This window comes from Podarcis raffonei, chromosome 11 (assembly GCF_027172205.1).
Source record: "Podarcis raffonei isolate rPodRaf1 chromosome 11, rPodRaf1.pri, whole genome shotgun sequence".
Taxonomy (NCBI): Eukaryota; Metazoa; Chordata; class Lepidosauria; order Squamata; family Lacertidae; genus Podarcis; species Podarcis raffonei.
In genome coordinates, this window is record NC_070612.1 from 25,110,168 (window position 1) to 25,137,296 (window position 27,129).

A 27,129-nucleotide genomic window follows, 5' to 3' on the forward strand; every position below is an offset into this window, starting at 1 on the left:
GGTCTCAAAACTGGAAGTTATTGTCAGTGACAAAAAAGGAATATATATGGAAAATGCATGTTAAATACATTTCTGTTTCCCTTTTGGAAGGCCCTTGTTTCATTTCTTGGAAGGCCCAACTGTCACAAACTGGCTTTAAGAGTTGCCCATGGCACACCCTGGCACTAGTGGCAATAGTGTAAAGTTCAGCATGGAAATGTATGTGCCTTCAGAAAGGCCTGCTTCAGAATTTGAAGACGGTGGTTCAGCCATGCCAACGGTGCCTGAAAATTTCACAACAGTTTTACTCTTCCAAATATTTTGTGCATTCTTTTCATCCAGTTGTGTGACTCAGATGAATAGAACTTGAAGTGGGCGTATGTGGGAGGCATTTTATATCACTCACTTGGGTTCAGGAGACAGAATTTTGCAGAGCAGCCAAAGATTATCACCAACTCTTTCCAAGGGAATATGGCAGAAGTTACAATAGATGTAATTGTTTTCAATGGTAGCATTAGGAATGTTCTTTTTCTAGAAAAAAACACACTCTTGGAAGGGATATTATGCTACAGATGCTGTACGGTGTAGAGGGGGGGGGACTTTTAGAAATGCAGACCCTCCAAATGTCCCTGTTTTCCAGGGACATCCCTGATTTAGAGAAGCCATCCTGTTTCTGATTCCATCCCAGAATGTCCTGCTTTTCCTTAAAGTAAAGGTAAAGGGACCCCTGACCATTAGATCCAGTCGTGACCGACTCTGGGGTTGCGGCGCTCATCTCGCTTTATTGGCCGAGGGAGCTGGCGTACAGCTTCCGGGTCATGTGGCCAGCATGACTAAGCCGCTTCTAGTGAACCAGAGCAGCGCATGGAAACGCCGTTTACCTTCCCGCTGGAGCGGTACCTATTTATCTACTTGCACTTTGACGTGCTTTCGAACTGCTAGGTTGGCAGGAGCAGGGACTGAGCAACAGGAGCTCACCCCGTCGCGGGGATTCCTTTTCTCACTTTTCCTTAGGAGGTCCCTATTTTCATTGAAGAAATGTTGGAGGGTATGGAGTTATCTAACCCCTGAGCTGTCCAAAGGCAATCCTGTATAGGGAAGGGTTTTTTATGTTTAGGGTTTTATTATGTTCTTATGTACGTTGGAAGCCATCCAGAGTGGCTAGGGCAACCCAGTAAGATGTGTGGGGTATAAATAGTAAAATTATCATTATGGAATAGGACGTCCCTATTTTTATCAGAGAAATGTTGGAGGATATGCAAATGGACCCCGCTTACTGCAGTAGGTTGAGGAAAAGAGCCCTTAAATATATAGACAAACATCCATTATTCAATTTTTCTTCTTTGTACGCTGCTCTTTGGTTTATAAACTGTGCAAATATACTTTTCACTTTCTAAAACATACTAAATCAGTGCAGAAATCAAAGGCCTGAAGAAGATGGGAGTTGAATGGAAAGAAACAGCAGGCTGGTTACTGTAAAATGCCTTCTTATTCTGTTTTGTGATATGTACACACACACACACACGCACGCACACACACACACACACACACACACACACACACTTCGTTCCCAAAGTTTTAAAGCCTTGTGTTTAGGCTTTCAATCACATATTCATTTCAGATGCAGGCGCAGTGTTTTGAAGGGCACTTTGTAATGGTTTTATCCAGATTCAGATTATTTGTAATCCAGAGGGAAAGCGCACATTCTCTGCAAGGCAAGGAGAAAACATATCTGAGCACAAATCAAAAGAATGATTACGGTATTCGCGCTCTGTACCCATTACTGAATCCCCAAGGCTCCCTCTGTTTGTTTAGGCACTTTTTCTTCTCCTGCCTCTGGTTGGACTGGGTGTAAACTCAGCAATGAATAAGAATGGTTAAAATGGAGAACATAAAAAGATGTGACATTCCTGAAGGATCCCATGTTTCAAACTTAGATTCAAGTGAAAGCTACTAAAGGAACACCTCCCAGTGGTCTCCAGTAGACTTTTCATCAGCACATCAGAGGTTTTTGTATCCCTCTCCTGTGGGATCCCTATCTGGCCTTATTTTAATGTTAGGTTGCCATTCTAGATGGCACTTGCCCAAAGTGTGTACATGCGTGTGTTTATATGTTTTTTGGCAGAGAGTGAAAGAGGATGCATGTTTGGCTCTGAACTGCTCATGAGTTTGGCTAGAGCAGATGGTAGTTTGGTGCTGTGTTTTTTTCTTTAAAAAGAATTGAAGTTTAAAAGGCTTTATGGTGCATATTTACTCACCCCATGCCCAACTCTGGGGAATCAGGTTCAGCAAGTTTGTTTGAGTTTTAAAAACCTGCAATACCTGTTTGAGCTGTAGTGCATGTAAAACATGTCAGTGCAAGTAGATAAATAGGTACCGCTGTGGCGGGGAAGGTAAACGACGTTTCCGTGCACTCTGGTTTCCTTCATGGTGTTCCATTGCGCCAGAAGCGGTTTAGTCATGCTGTCCACATGACCCGGAAAGCTGTCTGTGGACAAACACCGGCTCCCTCGGCCTGAAAACAAGATGAGCACCACAATCCCATAGTGACCTTTGACTGGACTTAACTGTCCAGGGGTCCCTTACCTTTAACTTTATGTTGCATGTGGATACCCACATACCATGGAAAATGAAACCTCTTGCAAACCATTTACCACTCTCTAACATAGAGGTAGACTGTGCATGCACCTGCACCCAAAAAGACCTTGTCTGGTGCCCACAAAATCCTCTTTCCAAATTCCTCCCCACACTGAAAGTAGGTTTGAAAGAAACACTCAGTTTTAGCCAAGAAAGAATACCATGTGGGGTGTGCTTGGTTGCAGGCACATTTGAGATTGAGATTTGGCACCCTGCTGTGTTCAGCTGTTTGTTTATCTCCCTTTGGGGGGGGGTAATATTTATTGCAGGTACTTTGGAAGAATTAAGAAATAGCACTTGTTTCCCGGTAACTATTTTCAGTGTTTGCCAACATAAACAAACCCTTTAAACACCACCTCCTTCTTTTTTTGTATTATTATAGCTACTGGCGGAATGGGAATTTGCAGAAACAGAAATATTGCGATTTTTAAATGGAAAGCATAACTTGTGAGTTTGGACCAGCATTTCTCAAACTTGGACTACAACTTCCATTATCCTTGACCGCTAGCCCTGGTGGCCAGGGATGATGGGAGTTGTAGTCCAACAACAGCTGGAGATCCACCATATTGATTCAAAAAGGCATCCCATGTCTAAAAGGTGCCAGAGTCCACTGCCCCCACTCTGGGAATTGTCTTCCTGAGTTTGGCTATAATATCTCCAGTGACAGCTGAACCTATGCAAAACAAATGGGCAAAGTCATGCAAAAGTGATATTTTAGTCTGCCATCTTGATTTAAAATGGTAGACGGCATCCAAATGTTGATGAAGATGACCACCCCTACCTTGGGAACCAAACTTATATAGAATGGGCAGATGGAGGTGGCCAAACTTATATAGAATGGGCAGATGGAGAGATGGACAGATAGACTTTCCAAAATATATAGATCATCATCATTTAAAATTAATAATAATAAAATTAATTAATTAATTAATTAATTAATTAATAATAATAATAAGCATTCACCTAATATAGCGAATGATGTGCTGATTTGTTAAAGGCAGCACCTGGTAGATATACCCTTGCCAACATATTTTTAAATAAGAGTTTGAAAGAGAGCTTTAGAATTTCAATTTCACTTTGCAAACTATCAATCTTCCCATGCTATGAATTGCAAAAATGGGAACGAACACTTCCATTTTTCCTAAAGCCAGGAAACTGCCTATTTCTCCCCCTTTCCCTCCAAGAAACCTACTGCTGTTATGTGCCATCCACAGGTTGAGGGTCTACTGAAGAAATAAATATCCCCTGGGAATCAGCAGCCAAAGCTTTTTACAGGCTGCTGGGACATGATCACCTGCTAATGTCTTTGTACCAAAGCTTCTGTTCAGAGCACAGCTCCAGTGGCCAGCTGAAAAATGGGCAACCATACCAATCATATGGTCAGCCCCTGGAAAGAGCATTTGAGAATTCCAAGTCAAAAGGGGCTGGTGTTGTTTTATCAGCCAACCCAGTCTGCCCCTTAATAATGGCCTAGTGTAAACATCTGACATCAGCTGCTTTCAAGCTCTCCTTTGTTTAGGCATGAATTGTTCATTTTTATGCCTTTTGTACACTGCCTGAAGGAAAGATAAATGATACAAGGGATGTTTTACATTATCAGTTGTGGCAGAGGTTACGCCAGTGTTTATCTGATCCGTTTCTATTGTATTATAAATGGTGAGATACTTTCTGTGTCATACAATAGCCATTAATTCTAGCACACATTTGCACTTAAGATTGGGTTGTTGTTGTTTTTAATTTAAAATTTATTAGATGCAAGATAACTCATTTTGTCTAAGGTTTCTTCAGATGCCAATTTTTTTTAATAAAAAAAAATACCACGGCAATCTCATTTAATAGAACGCTTCCCTCTCCCCCAACTAATTTAGAAATATGAGCTTCCTTTCTGTTTGCATTAGAAAAGCAACTCTTTCTATGGATCACATGCTATCCCATCCGGGAGTCGCTCGTCATCCAGATTAAGCCAAAAACCTTTCCCTGCCAACAGCTACTCACATAACCTGGGCTTAACAGCTGCTTCCCATATTTTATTTTAAACATACAAGATGACTCCCACGAGCGGCTCCTGTACCCAAAGAGATGTGCAAGTGTCATGTAGGAATTTAATTATTAATTTGGATAGATCACCTGCCCCATCCCAAAGGCTGGGCTGGGTATTGATATTGGAATGCAGTGCATAGATTAAAAAGCTACTCACGGTAGACCATAGGGATCATGGCAGTTATGTAGAGGAGAAGTCATTTTCCTAGGTATGTTGAATTCAAGTTGTATGACACCTGATGACCAAAACTTTGAACTGTAAGCTGCAAAACCATATAAAGCAAGGATGGGGAATCTATGGCCATCCAGGTGTAGTTGGATGCCAGCTCCCATCATCTCTGATAGCATGGCCAATGACCAGGGGTGATGGAAGTTGTAGTCCAACAAGTTATGGAGGACCAGAGGCTCCTGACTAGGGATGAAAGGAGCTGTCAATTTTGGTTGTCTCGTTTTCTCATTCTTCCAGTCTTAAATGTGGTTCTCCACATTTATACAGCAATTTGTGGATTTTCTTTTTTAAGATCCTCATGAAAATTCTCCCCAGCGTTTTAGTGCAAATTTCTCCCAACAAGCAGATTTTGGGGTATGTAGTTTTTACAAGAAATTTATCCCAGCAGAATGCATTTTGTGTATGTTTTTAAAAATTATATATTCATGTTTGCACACAGGTTTGCCTAATATATGCATTTTTGTAAGTACTGGTTGGTCGGAGAACTGTAGCGCAAAATTCAGGTGCGTGCGAATTTGTAAGGATAGCTGTGTTTCGGTTCTCATGTTGCTTCAGAAAGTGCAAATTTCATAAATTTGGATTTAAATGCAAACTGAACTGAATTTCCCCCATGCCTCTACTCTTGACCCCTCAAAATCACCAAGCCTGCAAGAAATCTAACCTGCCAAGCGGAAGCCTTCCTCTTCTTTTAGTCCCAGGCAAACACCAAACCCAGGAGATTTACTATACCCTTGATGGACGGCCATATAGGGTGGTGAGGTGTGTTTGGCTTGGCAGGGCATGAGCTTTGAATGCCTGCTATCAAGAATCAGCGCAGACACAGGATCACCTATCTGTCGTGCTGTCGAGGTTCCAGTCCTAATTGGAGTGGATGCTGGAGCCTTTTTTGCGTCACTAATGGTGCAAAATGGCTGCCTTGTTATGGAGGCTGGTTTCCGTGTAGTTCCTTCTTTTGACCAGACCTGGATGGTATTGCACAAGTAAAACCTATGTCTGACATTATGCATGTCACTAGCTCAAGACTGCACTCTCAAGTTTTGTTTCTTTATTTGGCTGTAAGTTGCTTTGGGTTGCCTTGGGCAAAATAAAGCAACTAACAAATGTTTAATAATAATAATAATAATAATAATAATAATGGGCTGGGCAGAACACTGCATATGAGCCATGACCTTTTAACTTCATTTCTTAGCAGCTGTACATAGAGTGCATTGCTTTCAAAGCAACGCAGTACCCAGAGAGCACCTGCTGGGCATTTCAATGCACATCCAGTTAGGTGCATGATGCCATAGCCCTGCGGTAATGAACAAGATTAAGCAGGTCTTTAAAAACAATGGGTACATTAAATTATTTTGCAACATTTTAAGTCTCATTGAGAGCAAGGCAAAGTTTGGTTGGCAACATTCCTCCCTGTTTCCTTTTTGACTCCCCTCCCCTTGAACTCTTCTCTCGTTCATTGATAGATATATAGATAGTTTCATTTCATTTCATTTTATAATGTAGGTTGAATTGTTGTTATCTGTGCGTCTGATGATGGGAAATACAGACATAGAACAGAAATTAAGGTGATGTCAAAACGTTGTGATCAAATCTTTTGAAAGGCAACATTTCCCCCTCCTGTGAACAGCTCTATGCAGCAAGTGAAATGGAGCATTGGGTGATGTTAAATGCATGTGAACGGGGAAAACAATGTACGTGATTGTGGGTGACTGATGAGTGAAGTCTGCAGGGATTGTTCATTGTTAGTGGAGCAAAAGCAAGACACTCCTCTAATAACATTCTGCATAAATGGAAAGATACATAATTTAGAGCAGTCCAGCACTCCGCTTAATATATTCAGCCTTTCCCCGTGATATATTATGTTTTATGAAAGGGAGAACAAACAGGCACATACTTCCCCCCCAGCTCTGTCATCTCCTAACCTTTTAGTGCAGGCAGCACTCAGATGACCCTAATGTGGGAAATCAAGTCCACTGATTCATTGCTTCCAGTCTCCACATGTGGGCTGCTTTAGGCCCAAACTTACAATGTAAATCACGGAGTTTTCTCTTGCGAACAAGGCGCAGAATCCAACATAGCACTAAGTGGAGTGTGTGCATGGAGAATGAGGTCTACTTGTGTGACAAAACCTTTTCACCCTCTCCTCTCCCATGCCTGCTCCAAACCTGTTCTGGCTTTCCCCTCCCAACCCCCCAGAACAGATTTAGCGGATTTAGGCCCACACAACTTAGTTGAATCCTGCTCAAGGCTTTTCTGCCATAAATTACCAGTGTGTTGCCTTTCAGCTAGGTCTACGATTTCTCTGCACATACATACGCAAATGATTTGGAGTGCTCTAATATCTTCTTTCAGAGCAACTTAAGTTGTGTTTTCCTTGAAATTCCATTGTATGTAACAGAATGTGCACCCCATTATCTTGAAGTGGAAGCACTTCGTATTTTCAGTTTATCTGGAACATTCTGAAAAACTACTGCTCAGTGTTCTTCCCACATGTCTTCTCCAGAGTGACCCTAGAAGCCAATCCTCAGTGGCTGCCTCACTCCTTTCTCTCTGTCTCCAATAATAATAATAATTTATTATTTATACCCTGCCCATCTGGCTGGGTTTCCCCTGGTAGTTGTTCTTCTCTTTGACATCTGGTGGGAGGGCGTTCCACAGGGCGGGTGCCACTACCAAGAAGGCCCTCTGCCTGGTTCCCTGTAACTTGGCTTCTCATAGTGAGGGAACCGCCAGAAGGCCCTCAACGCTGGACCTCAGTGTCCAGGCAGAACAATGGGGGTGGAGATGCTCCTTCAGAACAAAGGGTGAGAAAGCTTCTTAGTGGCTAAAAAGCTCCTCTTTGATGTTGATTGAACAGCACTGGATGCTGGCGACAGGGACCCTGCTGCATAAAGAGTAACAGGTTTCTGACCCTCTGTGACTTCAGACCACTATGCCTCTGATCATAGGTGCATTTAACCATGATCATTTGAACCATGATCAGTTCTAAACTTCTCTTACTGTGGATACTGCCCATGGAGCAGGAATGATAAACTCATATTGGAATCATCTGGGACAAAAATAAAAGAGAGGTAATCTTCTAGACATCCTCTCCAAAGTGTTTCCCCAATGTCCATTTTCAAGCACTGTGCAAATTCCCCCCTACAACCGATATGGCTAGCAACTTTTTCATCCCTGCCTGTCATGGCCGAGAGTTGTTAGGAAGCCCTTATTCCCCTCATAGAGCTACAACTCCCAGAGTTCTCTTTGAAGAGGGATTGATTGTTAAACCACTCTGAGAATTGTAGCTCTGTGAGGAGAAAGGAGTCTCCTATCCACTCTCAGCACTCTCAACTAAGTACAGTCCCCAAGATTATTTGGGGGAGGGAGCCATGACTGTTTTGAGTTGTACGATACTGCTTTAAATGTAAAGTGGAGATGGGACTTCTGCTTTTATAGGATTCTTCAACATACCTAGTTTCCTCTCAATTCCCTCAAAACCGCCCAACATGTGAGGGCAGAAATCAGCCCTACCCACACCAGGTCTAGTGATTGATCAGAGGCTGGTTCCTCAGCCTTGCTATGAATATTTTCACAGCTAAGATGTTGTACGCTTCACAAATATTACCTTCACAAATATGCTTGAAATGCAGAACAGTATATAAACAAATCACCAACCCAACTCGATTCTGCAGCATGACCTGTTCAGCTTTCCCCCACTCCCCTATAACTCTTCCAATGAGCATGATTCGCAGCCATTGCAATTCTCTATTAATTACGGTTCTTTGAAATAAAAGACAATCATGGAGAGTCGTGCATACTGTATTTATATTCATATAATGTTTCAGTTCGTGTTAAAAATAGAAAGCGTTGTTTAAATCACCGAGGGAGTGTACTGTATGCTCAAAAAGGAAAAAGGAATAAGGGGGGGGGAGAGAATCTCCTAATGCAGCAGTGCAGAAGGAAATTATGTAATTCTTTTATGCATAGCGGCAAGGCTGTGGAGTTTATTTCTAATTCATAATAAAAAATTGAAATTGGTGAGCAGTGGTTTGGGACGTCAGTAAGCCTCAGAGCAGTAACTAGATTTACACACAAGACATAGATGGTCATTTGCAGACTGCCTCATTTTACTTAAACAAACGCATAAACAGCTACAGCTACCTAAAGAGAAGATTTTGAGGTATAAGAATACGCCAGAGTGCGGGGTGGGCAGTTTCAGAGGGGTTTTTTTTTTTGGTGTGGGGAACAGATAGAATTTCAGAGACTCCAAGAGATCAAAGGTGAGTCAAAACATAATATCACCAAGCAAAGCAAGGAAACTCCCTTGTGCCCATAGGTAATATTTTGCCAACAACAACCTTTCCAGCCAGAGTTTGGAAGTGTGGTGTTGGCTAGGGAGCGGGGAGCAATTTCTTGTTTCAAACAATTTTTGTGCTTCTAAGGAAAGAGCTGTAACCTTAAACGCGAAACTATTGTGAGCTCCCTTTTGTTCCAGTTGGTGCAGGGCTTGATGGTTTGCTCTGCCAGTGAATTAAAAGCCAAAACAAAGCAACTGGTTCAGCATGCTGGTTAGCAGTGCAATCCTATTTATGTCGTGTTTTCAGGCTTCCCAACCACAAGTGAGCACAGGATGCTTGACTAGAGGGGGTGTTTGTCTGGATCCAGTGGGGATGTTCTTGTGTCTCCTCAGAAAGAAGTCCCATTGAGTTCAGTGATGCTGAATCCTAGGTAAGTGAGTCTAGGATTGCAGCCTTACAGGCCAATCCTGGTGGGGTAGGAGAGGGAGAATCTGTCATGGAGGTCCTGCAAGTTGCTCTTCTTTTCCATTTCCCCTCCCATTGGTTCCAAAATAGACATGCTCGCTCTGTGCCCTGTTTCATGGGTGTGTTCAGGAAAGGAGGTGCCTTGCATCCAGCTTCCCTGATCTCTCTCTGACGTGTCCCCAGACTGCCTCCTTTGGGCTCTTAACCACAGCAGTGGAGCATGGTGGGTGAGCACCAAGGAGGCGTCTGGGGGATGGATTTCGCTTTGCACCTGCACAGAAGGAAGTCCACTATATCCTGTGGGACTTCTAAGGCCCTGTAGCTGCAATCCTATGCACTCTTACCTGTGCATAGAAGGGAACTTCCAGGTAAGCATGCATAGCATTGCACTGCAGAAAAAGGTTTGACACAGCATTGAGTGATGCGTTTCCCCCAATGGTAAGGAATCTTACAATGAAGTGTGGGAATAACCAAAATGCCTAGAGATTCTTTGTTGGGGGTTAAAATCATATAATTATGATCCAGCCTTTAGTGCGGTGGCAGCTATCCTTTTGAACTCCCACTTGTTACTCATCAGATGGGCAGCATCAACGTTGCATTTTTCAACAAGTCTTTCAAGTGGAAATCTTTATCCCAGTGTGCATCTATATATTGGATTTGAAATTGTCTTTGTCTCATAGTCTCCCCCACCCTGAGCTACTATTCCCAGAGTTCCCTGGGAAGAGGGATTGACTGTGAAGCCCCTCTGGGAACTGTAGCTCTGTGAAGGGGAATAGGGATATCCTAAGAGCTCTCAGCATCCTTCACCAAGTGCAGTTCCCAGGATTCTCTGGAGGAAGCCATGACTGATGAAAGTAGCACGATGCTGCTTTTAGGGGTCTCCTTATGGCTGGGCTGACTGGGACTGATGGAAGTTGTGGCCCAGCAAAAGCTGGCAGGCACTAGGTCAACCAAGACTGCACTAGCATACACAAATTGCATGCAAATCTGTGTTCTTTCGGTCCCTTTTTCCCCAGTGATATGTGTGTGGCCACCCTGTTTCCAAGACAAAACGGAGAAAACTGTAAGTTTACTAAGAAACTTCCCAAACCCCAAGTCAAACTAGTTTCTCCCCTCACCATGGATGTCACTAAAGCCCAAACCCTCCAAGCGTCCCTATTTTTCAGAGACAGTCCTGGATTTACAGAAACTGTCCCAGTTTCTGATTTGATCCCAGAATGTCCTGCTTTTCCTTAGGACATCCCTATTTTCATTGGAGAAACGTTGGAGAGTATGGAGTTATGCAACCCCCTGAGCAAAGGAGATAAGTAACTATACTACCTTTGGACGACATCTGAAGGCAACCCTGTATTGGGAAGTTTTTTTTTAATTTTTTTTTAATGTTTTCATATATGTTGGAAGCCACCCAGAGTGGCTGGGGCAACCCAATCAGATGAGCGGGGTAATAATAGTAATAAATAATAATAATAATAATGGAATGGGACATCCCTATTTTCATTTGAGAAATGTTGGAGAGTATGCAAAGCCCCTCTTCGCCTACAAAGGTCCACCAAGCTGGTGGTTGTGGTTACCTTTGAACAGCGCTAGGCATCATTTTATTGAAAGGCAGCATGATCACTTATTTGCTGCACTGGATGGAAAGCCACATGTAGGAAAGGAAATGGGTCCAATGCAAATCGGCTTCTAGCCACTGATAGGGCCAGTATGCCTCTGAATGCCAGTTGCTGGGAATTGCCAGTGGTGATACGGCTGTTGCGCTCATGCCCAGCTTGCAGACTTTGCATAGGAATCGGACTGGCCACTGTGAGGACGAGATGCTGGACTCAATGGGCCACTGGCCTGCTCCAGCAGACTCTCATGTTCCTGCGAGGTGGCTCATTGAGAAGACTGTTCAAAAAATTATTTTTATTTTATCTATTAGATTTATATATCGCTCTTCATCATAAAATCTCAGGGCGGTTCACAGAATAAAATACGGGATAAAAACAGGTAAATAAGTAAAATGAAACAGTAAAACGACCCCCCCTTCCCACACACATTAAAAAAGCTGTAGAATATTAATCAGCCCAAGGCCTAGTTGAAGAGGAACGTTTTCACCTGGGGCATAAAAATATACAGTGGTACCTCTGGTTGCGAACGGAATCTGTTCTGGAGGCCCGTTCACAACCTGAACAGAACACAACCTGCGTCTGCGTGTGGGCAGGTCGGGATTCGGGATTCGCCACTTCTGCGCATGCGTGTGATGTCATTTTGCACATCTGCGCATGCGCGAGTGGCAAAACCCAGAAATAACCCATTCCATTACTTCCAGGTCACCATGGGACGCAACCTGAAAATGCTCAACCTGAAGCAAACGTAACATGAGGTATGACTGTATAATGAAGGCGCCAGGCAAACTTCCCTGGGGAGAGCGTTCCACAAATGGGGAACCACTGCAGAAAAGGCTCAGTGTGGTGTAGTGGTTCAGAGCGGTGGAATCGTAATCTGGTGAACAGGGTTTGATTCCCCGCTCCTCCACATGCAGCTGCTGGGTGACCTTGGGCTAGTCACACTTCTCTGAAGTCTTTCAGCCTCACTCACCTCACAGAGTGTTTATTGTGGAGGAGGAAGGGAAAGGAGATTGTTAGTCGCTTTGAGACTCCTTAGGGTAGTGATAGAGCGTGATATCAAATCCAAACTACTACTACTACTACTACTACTACTACTACTACTACTACTCTTCTTCTTCTTCTTCTTCTTCTTCTTCTTCTTCTTCTTCTTCTTCTTCTTCTTCTTCTTCTTCTTCTTCTCATTCTCGTGCTGCCACCCTCCAGACGTCTTGTGGTGGAGATCCATGAAGAAAAGCCTCAAGAGGATGATCTCAGGCTCTGGGTTGGTTTATAATGGAGAAGCAGTCCTTGAGGTATTGCAATTTTGAGTCATTTAAGGATTTATAGGTCAAAAACAGCCTGGAAACTAATAGGCATCCAGTGCAGTCAGTCCAGGATCAGGGTAATATGCTCAAAATATATATGTTTTCCTCTTTGTTTGTTGTATGCTTTGTGTGGCACGTGACTATTTCTCCTATGCAAGCCAGCAGGGCCAAAACATTTGACCAACATTTGGGCCCCTTCTTTAATGCCGCTGCCACCCCTGAAATCAATTTTCTTTATTCTTAACCTTGCCTTGGCTGGTTCCCGTTTCCCTCCTTTTTTAAGAGGAGCTGCAGCCTTGAACTTATTTAGACCTTTGCCCGTTCTCTTTAGGTAGATGGATACCCACTGCGGGAGACATTTGTATAAGGAAATGAAAGCCAGAAAGGGCTCTCCCGGCAAAGCAAAGAAAACACACACACACACATACACACACAACCTGAGGCAAGATAAGCAACCTGGAAATACTCAAGCTTACATTCAGTTCATTCACAGAAAACCTCTCCCCCCCCCCCGCAACACTATTAGCCTGATCCTATTTAGTCACAGTGCTGCAAAGGCAGCCTACCTTGCATGTCTGAATAAGGTGCTTTAGATAATGCCATTTATCCTCAGACATGGAAGGAGTATTTTCACAAGGCAAAAAAGGGACGATCCTATTAAATGCCTAGTTCAATAAGCACAGCCACAGAAAAGGAGAGAGAGAATCGTTTACAGTCCCATACTGCTGCTTAAATTTGTACTTTTAGTAATAGTCTAAGAAAAATTGTAAAATTTACAATTACATTTGGGTAATTTAGCACTTAAAGTTTTAATATCCTACTGCAATGTGCTCCTCAATTAATTGGTAGGGATGTTGGCAAGCAAACACTTTGGGGTGTGGGGTTCCAGGAGGGCCTGCCATGGGGTAGACCACCCAGATAAATGTATAGGCTTCCTTCATGAATCAACTTTAATGAAGAAGAAAGTTAAAGATGGTCTTTCCTACTCACAATAGACCAGTTCTGATGTAAAACTAAATTGTGAATGCATCAACCTCCCATGCCCTGCTCTACTCTTCAGTTGAGGAGGAGATTTGAAACATCTGCTTGCCTGTTAATACTAAACTGAATTCTCCATTACATGCAAACTCTGGGTTAGTTTAAACTGGTTAGTGAACAAGTCAGGATGGTAAGCCATGGTTTGATACTGACTTGTTTGAACTAAGCATAGTTTTAACTAGACATCTTTTCAGTGCTTGAGTTTGGATGTAATGGACAAGCCGTATTGGTTTAAAGATGGAATCAATCCTTGCGGCCTTGCCAAAGAAGGAGAGAGAAAAGGAAGCTCATGAATTCAAGGTTCATGCAGGCTCATTCACATAATGCTAAACAACAGTAAGTTTTATGTCCAAAAAGCTGAATGGTCTGGTTCACATGTTATGCTAAACTATGGTTTATGCTTATTGTTAGGTACATGAATCTCAGGGATGCCACATTCCCTCCCCTGTGTTTCTGGCACAACCATGAGGAGGAGTTTGGAAGCCTTTGCTTCAATTTACAGCTAACAACGGTTACTCGCTATGTCCACACCCAGATAAACTGTGATTAAAGTTAACCATGGTTTAGGAAAACAAAAAAACATTTTAATGATCCTGACTTATTTTCCTAAACCATATGTAGCACAAAACAACACATTTCAGTTTGTATGAAATGAATAATTGTTGCTTTCCATCTCCTACACACACACACACACACACACACACACACACACACGTCTCCTCTTTTGGCTGAGAAAGCTGCCAGCTATTCAAAGTACAAATGCTGACTCCCAAAGCTGAAGTGTTTACCAGTTCTCTCCTTGTCAATTGTTAAAAGCATCTCATCCAGGCTAAGATGTTCTGAGGCAGGGATGGGGAACCTGTGGCCCTTCAATTACTGTAGGATTACAAGTCCCATCAGCCCCAGCCAACATGGAAAATGGTCAGGCATGAATGCCATTGTCATCCAACAATGACCGCTCCCGACATCAACTGGGGGGTGCCTTTTGCGTGGTCGCGCGCAGCCCCCCGGATCCCAGTGTGACTCCTGGAAGTTCGGGCTGGATTCATCCTCCCCAGGCTGGATACCTGGAGGCCTCCGCCTACCTCAGCCAATCGCCCAATCCCGCCTGGGGAGGCGTTCTCAGGGGATCGGCCAGGTAAGGGGAGGGACCGCCCTGCCCACACAACAGAAGGTGACTCTTACCTGTGAAGCGTCAGTTGGCTTCAGAGCTTCTCCCACCCTGCCCTCCCTCAGTTAAGTCTTCTTTTGCAGGTTAACCTCTTCTCCACAGGTACACAGGTGCTGCTACGTCAGGGTCGCTGTTGAAGGGCCAGAAAGGAATTTTCCTGCATTGGCAGGTTTTGCCTTTCCCGTAGCAAAACGTCACAACTTTGGCAGTTTCAGGCCTTGGGCGGAATCCTTTAGTCTATCTTCCTAAATTGGGGGGGGGCTGAAGCGGTGACCCCCCCTTGCGGCGGTGATCCCAGGGTCTCCCTGGGGAGGCACTGGCCATACGCCCAGAGGTTGTCATTGCTCTCCCCTCCAACGGCGGCAAAACGGGTGGTGGGCTCTCTGCTTGAACGTATGTTCTCCAGAGCCAGCCCAATCCCCACACATTCTGGATAACCCTGATGTCTCCCAGATGCCCAGCTGGGGTCTGGGAAGGATAAATACCCAATGCCTGAGCCAAAGTCTCCCTACACCTGAAATTTAATAAAGTTGTGGCCAATTGTAATTCCATAGCACGTTGTCTTGAGTCATTATTCCGCTGGAGGGTCACCTAGGGTTGGGGGGACTCGGCCTGTCCATGCAACAACTGGATTGCTACATATTCTTTTCACTAATGTATGCATTTCTATGCACATTTTGTCCTATATGCATCTTGTACACTGGCTGAAGAATTGACATTGCAAAATTCAGAGAAGTGCAGATTTTGAAGGCTGGATGTGTTTCAGTTCATGTACTGTTTCAGAAAATGCAAATCATTTAGATTTGCCTTTAAGTTCAAACGGAACCAAATTTGTCCCTTAATCCTAATAGCGGTTCTTCGGTTATGCTTAGAATTGGTAGGCTAGGTTAGTGTAGTCGGTGAGTAGTAAATGTAATTTATTATGACGAATTGTTTCCCCGCAAGACTATTGTGATGTTTTAAAGACAATGCAATGCATAAAAACAGTTTAGAAATATAGAGCATTTGGGCACTATACTAGGTGATGTGTGGGTTAGACTACCCAATGGCTTTGGCCCTTATATTAAACTCTCTCTCCTTTCCTCTCCCCTTTCCTTTCCTTTCCTTTCCTTTCCTTTCCTTTCTTCTTTGCTCTCTTTTTGTCTAAACTCTGCTATCTGCTCAAATGGCATTTATTTTAAAAGCATTAAGCATGCATTAATTTGGAATGACATTATTTTCAATGGCATGGTACATTTCATATGGTTAAAAAAGGTCTATTTTAAAACCTGATCAAGGGACATTCTTTATGCATGTGTTTGGATCTCAGAGATAACTGCAATGATTCATATTAATGCTGTCCTGTCATCTGGCACCTGCTTCCAATCTATAACTTACACATAGCATTATTTAACTTTTATGAAGACTGGCTGCATGTTGATTGGTGAGAAAGAAAGGGGGAGGGAAGAGAGAGAATGCAATTTATACAACAATTACCCACTACAGTGGTACCTCTGGTTACAAACCTAATTCGTTCCGGAGGTCCATTCTTAACTTGAAACCGTTCTTAACCTGAGGTACCACTTTAGCTAATGGGGCCTCCCGCTGCCACCACGCCGCCGTCATGCGATTTCTGTTCTCATCCTGAAGTAAAGTTCTTAACCCGAGGTACTACTTCTGGGTGAGCGGAGTCTGTAACCCGAAGTGTTTGTAACCTGAGGTGTTTGCAACCCGAGGTACCACTGTACTGTTAAAATTAATGTAAACTATATATGGATTCAAAAACATTTTGGCTAAATCCAAAGGGCTGTGTGTAATCTTTACTTGGGGGCTGCTTAGCTCCCTTCTCCAAGCAGCAGCCCCCCCCCCAATTTACCCTAATGATCAGGAGGAACCTCCTCCCCACAAAAGAACTGTATTCTGTTAGATAGCGGCTGGCCTGCTGCCCAGCAGGGGGAAATCAGCAAACACATCTCATATGTAGAACCATAGAACCATAGAATTGTGGCATTGGAAGGGAGCATGAGGGTCATCCAGTCCAACTGCCTGCAATGCAGAAATATTTTGCCTAATGTGGGGCTTGAAGCCACATCCCTGAGATTAAGAGTCTCATGCTCTACCAACTACTAAGCTATCCTCCCAGGATGTAGAAGTGTTTTGCGCAAGTACATGCACCTCCTTGACTCAAGCCCTTGGTATAACTAGGCTATATGTAACAATATGGTTAATTACACATAACAATGCATGAAACAGGTCTGGGCAGCCTAAGCCCTTCAAGCCAGGTGCGGCACTCCCTTTGACAGTTTGCCACCCTCTGGGGGGATTCAAAATGGCAGGTCATATATTTATTACTTAACTGTACATCTTTCTTTCTGAAGGCACCCAGGGCCCTTAACAACATGAAACCAGATAAAACACTAGCCAGTGCACAATAATTAAAATGACAGTCATTAAACCCCAGCACCTAACAATACCTATTCCTTTCCAAAGGCCTGAGCAAATAAAAAAACCCAACCCTCTCCAAAATCCTCCTGATCAAGTTTGTATGTGTGTGTGTTTATATATTAGTAAAAACTCACAAAAATTTACTGTTGTAAGTCACTATTGTTATAAGTCTCTTTGAGTTACCTTTGTAAAAAAAGTGGTTTATAAGTTTAATTAATAATAATTTGTCAGCATTTCAGCCTGTGTTTCTCTTAAATATGTACATTTTTAAATTCAATTTTGCTTAATTTTTGCAAGCAATTTCTCCTAATGTAATGCATTGGTATACATACCCCATTTACATGTGCTCTATTTGAGCTCAACTTCACACACACAGAGAGAGAGAGATAGAGAGAGAGAGTGTCAGGATCCCAGATCCTCCTGGCTCATGAGGAGACCCTTCCCAGAGCCCAAAGAGGACACTCTCTTCAGGGTCTGGGGGAAGGTCTCCTCACACGCAGGAGGCCTCCCCACCTAGTAGCTGAAATATGGGGTAGCGCAGCAGCAGCAGCTTCATTGACCGTCAACTGTGTGAGAGCTGCTCTGTCCCTCGGCTCACACACATGAGCTGGAGGGACAGTGTGGCTCCATGGACTGGCACAGCTGATGGGCAGGGAAGAACATTCCACACCTACCAGTTGTGTGAGAGCCGTGCTGTCCTCCTGGCTCGGGCATGAGAGCCGAGAAATAGAGTGGCTCTCACATAGCTGACGGGTGGGGAAGGTTCTCCCCCATGTGTCAGCTAAGCTGATATAGGTTACTCCCTAATTTACACAATTTCATGAATGTGTGCGGGTGTTTGGAACACTGGTATGTTATTTTCACTGATATATGGGTTTTTATACATCCTTTACTATATGCTTATTTAGCTACATAACCGCACCACAAAATTAAGAGAAGTATACAGTGGTACCTCGGATTAAGTACTTAATTCGTTCTGGAGGTCCATTCTTAACCTGAAACTGTTCTTAACCTGAAGCACCACTTTAGCTAATGAGGCCTCCTGCTGCTGCTGCGTCACCATGATTTCTGTTCTCATCCTGAAGCAAAGTTCTTAACCCGAGGTACTATTTCTGGGTTAGCAGAGTCTGTAACCTGAAGCATATGTAACCTGAAGCATATGTAACCCGAGGTACCGCTGTAGTAGGAAGTCAAGAGATAAAAGGAACAACAGGCAAGTTTGGCCTTGGAGTTCAAAATGAAGGAGGGCAAAGGCTAATAGAGTTCAACAAGCTGGTCATCATAAACACTCTTTTCCAACAACACAAGAGACGACTCTACACATGGACATCACTAGATGGACAGCATCGAAATCAGATTGATTATATTCTCTACAGCCAAAGATGGAGAAGCTCTATACAGTCAGCAAAAACAAGACCTGGAGCTGACTGTGGCTCAGATCATCAGCTTATTGTAGCAAAATTCAAGCTTAAACTGAAGAAAGTAGGAAAAACCACTGGGCCAGTAAGATACAATCTAAATCAAATCCCTTATGAATACACAGTGGAAGTGAGGAACAGGTTTAAGGATTTAGATTTGGTGGACAGAGTGCCTGAAGAACTATGGATGGAGGCTTGTAAGGAGGCAGCAACGAAAACCATCCCAATGTAAAGGAAATGCAAGAAAGCAAAGTGGCTGTCCAACGAGGCCTTACAAATAGCGGGGGAGAGAAGGCAAGCAAAATGCGAGGGAGATAGTGAAAGATACAGGAAATTGAATGCAGAATTCCAAAAAATAGCAAGAAGAGACAAGAAGGCCTTCTTAAACGAGCAATGCAAAGAAATAGAGGAAAACAATAGAATGGGAAAAACCAGAGATCTGTTCAAGAAAATTGGAGATATGAAAGGAACATTTCGTACAAAGATTACCATAATAAAAGACAAAAGTGGAAAGGACCTAACAGAAGCAGAAGACATCAAGAAGAGGTGGCAAGAATACACAGAGGAATTATATCAGAAAGATATGGATGTCTCGTACACCCCAGGTAGTGTGGTTGCTGACCTTGAGCCAGACATCCTGGAGAGTGAAGTCAAATGGGCCTTAGAAAGCACTGCTAATAACAAGGCCAGTGGAAGTCATGATATTCCAGCTGAACTATTTAAAATTTTAAAAGATGATGCTGTTAAGGTGCTACACTCAATATGCCAGCAAGTTTGGAAAACTCAGCAGTGGCCAGAGGATTGGAGAAGATCAGTCTACATCCCAATCCCAAAGAAGGGCAGTGCCAAAGAATGCTCCAACTACCGCACAATTGCACTCATTTCACACGCTAGCAAGGTTATGCTTAAAATTCCGCAAGGAAGGCTCAAGCAGTATGTGGACCGAGAACTCCCAAAAGTACAAGCTGGATTTAGAAGAGGCAGAGGAACCAGAGACCAAATTGCGAACATGCGCTGGATTATGGAGAAAGCTAGAGAGTTCCAGAAAGACATCTACTTCTGCTTCATTGACTATGCAAAAGCCTTTGACTGTGTCGACCATAGCAAACTATGGCAAGTTCTTAAAGAAATGGGAGTGCCTGATCACCTCATCTGTCTCCTGAGAAATCTCTATGTGGGACAAGAAGCTACAGTTAGAACTGGATATGGAACAACTGATTGGTTCAAAATTGGGAAAGGAGTACGATAAAGCTGTATTTTGTCTCCCTGCTTATTTAATTTATATGCAGAATACATCATGCGAAAGACTGGGCTGGATGAATCCCAAGCTGGAATTAAGATTGCCGGAAGAAATATCAACAACCTCAGATATGCAGATGACACAACCTTGATGGCAGAAAGTGAGGAGGAATTAAAGAACCTTTTAATGAAGGTGAAAGAGGAGAGCGCAAAATATGGTCTGAAGCTCAACATCAAAAAAACGAAGATCATGGCCACTGGTCCCATCACCTCCTGGCAAATAGAAGGGGAAGAAATGGAGGCAGTGAGAGATTTTACTTTCTTGGGCTCCATGATCACTGCAGATGGTGACAGCAGCCACGAAATTAAAAGATGCCTGCTTCTTGGGAGAAGGGCAATGACAGGCCTAGACAGCATCTTGAGAAGTAGAGACGTCACCTTGCCAACAAAGGTCCGTATAGTTAAAGCCATGGTTTTCCCAGTAGTGATGTATGGAAGTGAGAGCTGGACCATAAAGAAGGCTGATCGCCGAAGAATTGATGCTTTTGAATTATGGTGCTGGAGAAGACTCTTGAGAGTCCCATGGACTGCAAGAAGATCAAACGCATCCATTCTTAAGGAAATCAGCCCCGAGTGCTCACTGGAAGGACAGATCGCGATACCAGGGTTCCCCGTTAAAGGGGTTTTCTGAAGGGAGGCTTTGACCGTACGCCGAAAGGTCGTCATTGCTCTCCCCTGCGGCGGCGGCATTACAGGGGCGGCTATCTCTGCTTGAACATATGTTCTCCAGAGCCGGCCCATCCCCCCCCCACACTGGATAACCCTGATGCTCCCTAGGTCCCCGGCTGGGGACTGGGGAGGGAGAACGCCCAATGCCTGAGCCAAGGTCTACCCACATTTGAAATTTAATTAAGTTGTGGCCAATTTAATCCCATAGCACATTGTCTTGAGTCGTTATTCCACATGACGGGGGGACCACGCGGGATCTGGGGACTCCGCCTGTCCACGCAAATCTCTATGTGGGTCAAGAAGCTACAGTTAGAACTGGATTTGGAACAACTGATTGGTTCAAAATTGGGAAAGGAGTATGACAAGGATGTATATTGTCTCCCTATTTATTTAACTTATATGCAGAATACATCATGCGAAAGACTGGGCTGGATGAATCCCAAGCCGGAATTAAGATTGCCAGAAGAAATATCAACAACCTCAGATATGCAGATGACACAACCTTGATGGCAGAAAGTGAGGAGGAATTAAAGAACCTCTTAATGAGGTTGAAAGAGGAGAGCGCAAAATATGGTCTGAAGCTCAACATCAAAAAAACGAAGATTACGGCCACTGGTCCCATCACCTCCTGGCAAATAGAAGGGGAAGAAATGGAGGCAGTGAGAGATTTTACTTTCTTGGGCTCCATGATCACTGCAGATGGTGACAGCAGCCACGAAATTAAAATACGCCTGCTTCTTGGGAGAAAAGCAATGACAAACCTAGACAGCATCTTAAAAACTAACCCTCTTCAGTTTGTTGGTACAAAAAAGGGTAAAAGGGTTCTTGGAGTAATTTGAGTTGTGCGCCATGGATTTTGAGCATGCCAGTTTGGAAAATAAGTGGAGAAAATCAACTAACCAAGTGCACAGTCATTTCATCATCCTCCAGCTATGATTAAAGCAAAACTCTAAAGATGTTATCATTTAACCTGTTAGGCTTGTGTCTGTTTCCAGGCTTATTCTGAAAAAACACAGTGGATGAGGTTTAGTCTCCATCCCTCGTGGTCTTCTGCACGAAGGCCATTTACATGGTCCATTTTTCATGGGATGTGTGTGTGTGTGTGTGCGCGCACACACACACACACACAATGTATATTCTTCCTGTGCCACCAAAAAACAGACCAGGAGAATGTGCATATTTTTTTATACACTTTTAGTTGCTGACCGTCTTTTCTTTGTGTGTTTTGCTATTGTTGTTCGTTGTTGCAGGAATTCCAGAGCACTGCCTGCTTCCTAGCAAGCATTGGGATATATAGTTTGCTATGGTGGATCTCAGCCATTTTGAATTCAATAACCTTGGAAGTCTAAGAAAATGCACACTCTTCTCTTCCATACAGCTTGCTTTGCACTTTCTGTGGCAGTTTATTTTTGCAAATCCTGGCATTTCCTCCACCCCCCACCTCCCCTTACCCAAAGAAGTGAATTAATAACTAGAAAACGAGACAAAAATGAGATCTAGAAGGGGGCCTCAGTTTTTGAATGTCACTGTAAGCAAACAGCACTGGAGAGTAAAGGTTCCTTTCCATCTTTATGTTTACTGCTGTCTGTGCATTGACTTGTTTCCTGACACATGAGCCATGACTTGAAAGGAATTCAGGCTCCAGCAAATTTTGCATTGCGCTTCAATGTGGCCTCTGGGATTGAATAAGGGCAAATCTATTATACTGTTGCCATGGAGACCCTGGCACAACTGCTGATAAAGACTGTCTGATGTTTGGTAGGCCCCTGTAGCATGGTACATACCATTTAAAGGTGGGGGTGGAGATAGGTGGAGGGGGGGAGGAAGGAGAGGGATTCACACAGACTATGTGGGCATGTGATTGGGAGGCAGGGGGCTTGATTTGGAATACGATGAAGGAATGTGAAACCTCCTTGCTGCAAATTGTAAAGAACTTCCTGCCTCCTCAAAGGGGGGGGGGGAGGGACCAAGCAAAAAACCAACCCAAAACAAAACGGTAGTCAAAAAATGTTCACAGTCAAGACAGGTGGGGGCAGCAGAAAAGACAAGGTCTTCCTTCAGAGTCCAAGAAAATTAGCTTTTAAGATATTTGGGGCAGAATTGAGCTAATATGCTAAAAGTGCAAATGCTCCTCTTTGCTTCGTTTGATAAGAGCTGCCTGCATCCCATCCTTTAGCTGTTTAGAGATCAATAGTAAACCTATAAGGATGGCCTGCTTTTTACTAAGGAGAGCTCTCACACAGATGAATTTTAATCAGTAAAATGATTTTATAACAAAGAAACAAAGGACGCTCGTCTTTCTTCTCTCCTCCCCCTCCAATTCTCATGAATAATCCTCTTTAAAACGATATTGATTTTACCCACTCTGACAGTTTATTTCCCCTTGTGAATTTTAATATTTAATTTTTTGAATTATTTTTTTTCTTGAGACTGCCCCTGTGTAAGTTATCCCTCTAGAAACTTTGCATTTTTGCCACAACTGTGACCCACTCAGCTTCACCATGCAGTAACTATTCTTAAGTTATATGGGAGTCTGGGAAAGGTATCTCTGCCAGCTGATAATATTAAAACTATTAGTATTATTTATTATCATGGTTATTATTACTAGGATTGTTTCAGAACGCACAAATAATTTGTTTCCTTCCTTCCTTCCCTCCCCACCCCATTTTATTTTATTTTTTTGCTGCTGCTTTTGGCAGACCTCTGAAGGCCTTGTACTCTGAGATTTCTGCATAGTTAATTTGTCAGTTTATAAATTACCACATTATGTTAACGCCGAATGCTTCAAAACACAAATATATGCACAGAGGGCTTGAATATTTGAAGTGTTTTAGTACTATAGGGAAGTAATTTTGTTGTCAAGCTGTGGCAGATATAGAAGTGCTAAGGGATACATGACCATTTCATCAGCACTGTGTCGATGATGGCCTATGAACATCCAAGGGGGGAAATCATCTTTTATCACTATTGTGTACTGTGCAGGTCCAGATGGAGGATAAAACATGCATGAGTTGCCCGCAGCTCTGAAAATAATTATACTCATTTGCCAGAAATGTAGAAAGTGCACCCAACCAAGTTACCACCCATCATACTGACACTCGGTTTGCATACTGATGAAGCTTAAAGCCTGAGACAATGGTTTGGATATCAGTAGCAAAGGGGGGCTGGGTATCTCACCAGTGCTATAGGATTAATAGTACCATCATTTTATATTATGCAGCAACTCACTTCTGCTGCATATCAAAAGGTTTTCGCCTCCTCCAGTGCTCACCTAGCTGCTTATAAGACTAGAGCTTGCTTGGCTCAAGGCGCTAAATGCAAGGAGAGGATGTTTCTTTTTAAGAACATGCATGGAGGTGGTTAGACCCCACCGTTATGTGGAAAACGCTCCCTGCACTGCTGTGAGCAGTGAAGTCTCTGCACATACAATCAGATTGGAATGTGTGCATCAGCACACAAAAACCCACATTTGCATCCTGCCTCATCTTCCCTCCCCCGCCCCACCCGACCACCCGCCTTTCCATCTCTCTTCAGAAGGCTGCATTGGAATATGAGGGAAGATAATATGTGCATGCTAAGCTCCGGTGCCACTGCAGAGTAATTGATGAATGGGTTTTTAAAGTGTAGAATGAGAATGAATACAAGTAGGGCCCAAGAGAATAATTCTTTATATTGCAATCAGCACTGCTTATGTGTCACCAGTTTAATATTAGAAATCAGCAATAAAGAATTTAGGCTTGGATATTTAATCCTTACAAACTGCAGAGAGAAAGCAATCTTTAGAGTGGTGCCTCTCTAATTAGATATATTGTTTTAAACAGCCTCTTATTTAAAGCCATTGCTCAGTTTTAAAGGGCCATAATTTAAAATAAACAATCAATAGGGTTGTAAACGTTAAGACCCAATAGGTCCTTTTAAATATTTAATACTGGTTGTGTGTGTGTTCAAGCGCACACCATACATTATATGATAAATACCCACATATTTAACGGTGAATGTATAATTCTAGAGTCACACAATGGCTGGAGTCCATTGGCATAACTGTTCCATGCCATCCTATTGGTTTGTGACCAATTGTGGGTTCTTTCTTTCTCTGTCTTTGAATTTGTTCTAGTTATTCATTGAGAAGTGCCTATATTGGTGATCTAAAGCTCATCTCCGATTGTGCTATTGCATCTGTGCTTGTTATTCCCTTCTTAATTAAAGAATGTATTCAGAAATCTTAGCAAAATAAAAAAACCGGGCATAATTATTTTATTTATTGACTTCTGCAATGTCTGTTGCAAGGGCTAAGCACTTATTGTAATATCATTTGCTGTAAAATAATCACAGGCTAATGCATCATCACATAGGTAGTAGAATAAATTAGATGTATGTTATGGAGATTCATATTTCAGGGCTTCTTGTTTTCCGTTTTTTTATTGCACAGAACTGTGAATTGTATCCCAAAGCACTTATATTAAAAGGAGGCAGGTGTTTGTACACATTCAGTATGAGATTGTGGTTGCACTTTCAGGATAATATGATTTAGCTAGAGCTAAATACATGTTAAGTTCAGATGCAGCTAAGATTTAAAAAGACGATTTTGTAGTGTTTGACTGGCCTTATGATAACATTTGATAAGATCCCAGCTTTCTAACTCTTGTTGCCTCCCTCCCTCCTTTTTGCCATATCACTTGAGAAGTAATGGATAGGTTAGGGTGAGGAAAGCTTGATCGCAGAGTACCATAGGTGATAAATAGTCCTGCAGGTGCACAGACTTGGAAACCAAATGGTTAAGGGTTAGAAGTACCTCCCCTGTGAGGAAATGCTGAAGAGTTTGCTGGTGGTGATGGGAGTTGTAGTCTAAAACATCTGGAGATTAGCAGGTTGGTGTAGGCTGTGCTTAGGGATGGAGGAGAAATTTGATTCTGTTTGCATTTAAAGGTGAACCAACCAAATTCACATTTTCCCAAAACAGTGCACATTCTGAAACATAGCCCACCTTCAAAATGTTCAGTTCTGAACTTCACAATCCAGTTCTCCAGCTGAGTAATGTGGACAACAATCCATATACTAGTGTAAAGTGTGGATAAACACGAATATATTAGGGGTTCCAAGTATAGCTTTGGTGGCAGCGACCCAGCAGTGCTTTATTCGCTAAGCAGAATAAAAAAAATCCATGTATTAGTGAAAATAACATGCAAAAATGGAATATATTTCTAGAGGGGGGACATGTCAGACAAAATTGCATATAAAAGTGTGTATATTAGGAGAAATTCACACTAAAATGCTGATGACTTTTCATTCAGACTTGAATGCTAATTGCAGATAGTTGTAGAAATGTGTGCCCCACTTGTAGACATCTTGTTGACCACTGTGTGAAATATGTTATTCACATCTAAAACTTTGATCAATTCAGGATGTATTTCTGGTGATTGCCCCTACCTCCCAAAGGTTCTTCTGCATGGAAGTTAAATTGTACCCTACTTTGAGTTTATGTGCTTATTGTGCATCTGCATGATCTGCTCTCCTCAGAGTAGGAGCTGCAAAAGGCTGGTACAAGCTTGGCAGATGATTTGCACGTGTTTGTTCATGGCTGGAATTGACTTGAACTTTTAAAAGTGGTTTATGTAATGTATAGAACAATAACATCGCTCCTCACATATGCCCCAAGGACTGGGCATGCATCATTCAAATGTGACCTTTGCAAAAGTAAGTCTGGCAGCTGAGAAAACAAAAAAACAACATTTGGCCATTTGGGGAAAACAAACCAACCCTTGCTTCGTGAACTACAGAACAATCAACCAATGGGGAAAAAATATTACTAAACAAATCCATCACTTTTAAAAATGGCATCGCAACCAATGCAACAACGAAGCCCAAGTGAGGAATGATCTGGCTGCACTGTTTCCAGTGCCCCTCCCAGTGTTCCTGCCGTGACCAATACTGCTGCTGCTGGCACTTCCTGTTCCACAAGGGGCTTCCTGGGTGTCAGTATGGAGCATGGGCCAACAGCCAATCCTATGGCAGAGCAGGAGGAAGTGTCATATAGTCACTTACCCAATGTGTGGCCTTCTATGCTTAGCTCCTGCGCTACAGTTCCCAAGTGGTAGAGTGCCAAATAGTAAAGAAGGTGAGCCATTTTAAAGCACTTGGCAAGCTTGTTTTCTGCTGCTTGGGGGTGGGGGTAGGACCCAAACTAACAGATTCAAATGACAAGAAAGGAGATTCTGACTAAATGTTAGGAATAACTTTCTGGCAGTAAGAGCTGTTTGATATGGAATGCACCGCCTCAGGAGGTTGGGTGGCCATCTGCCACGAACTTCAGTTGAGATCCCTTCCAACTCTACAATTCTATGATTCTGTGAAAAGCAATTTTCCCTGGCTTTCTATAGAAGATTACTGTTACAGTCGCTGACCCAATTGTGGGTTATATCCAGTGGTGTATCGGGAGGGGCACAGGGACGGTTGCTCCAAGCGCAAATTTGTTAGGGGCACAAAATTTCGCCACCTGGTGCTGCCTCAATACATTGCTGGGCTCCATTGAAAATGGTTTCTCTATGCAATCCAGGAAGTGACCTCTCCAG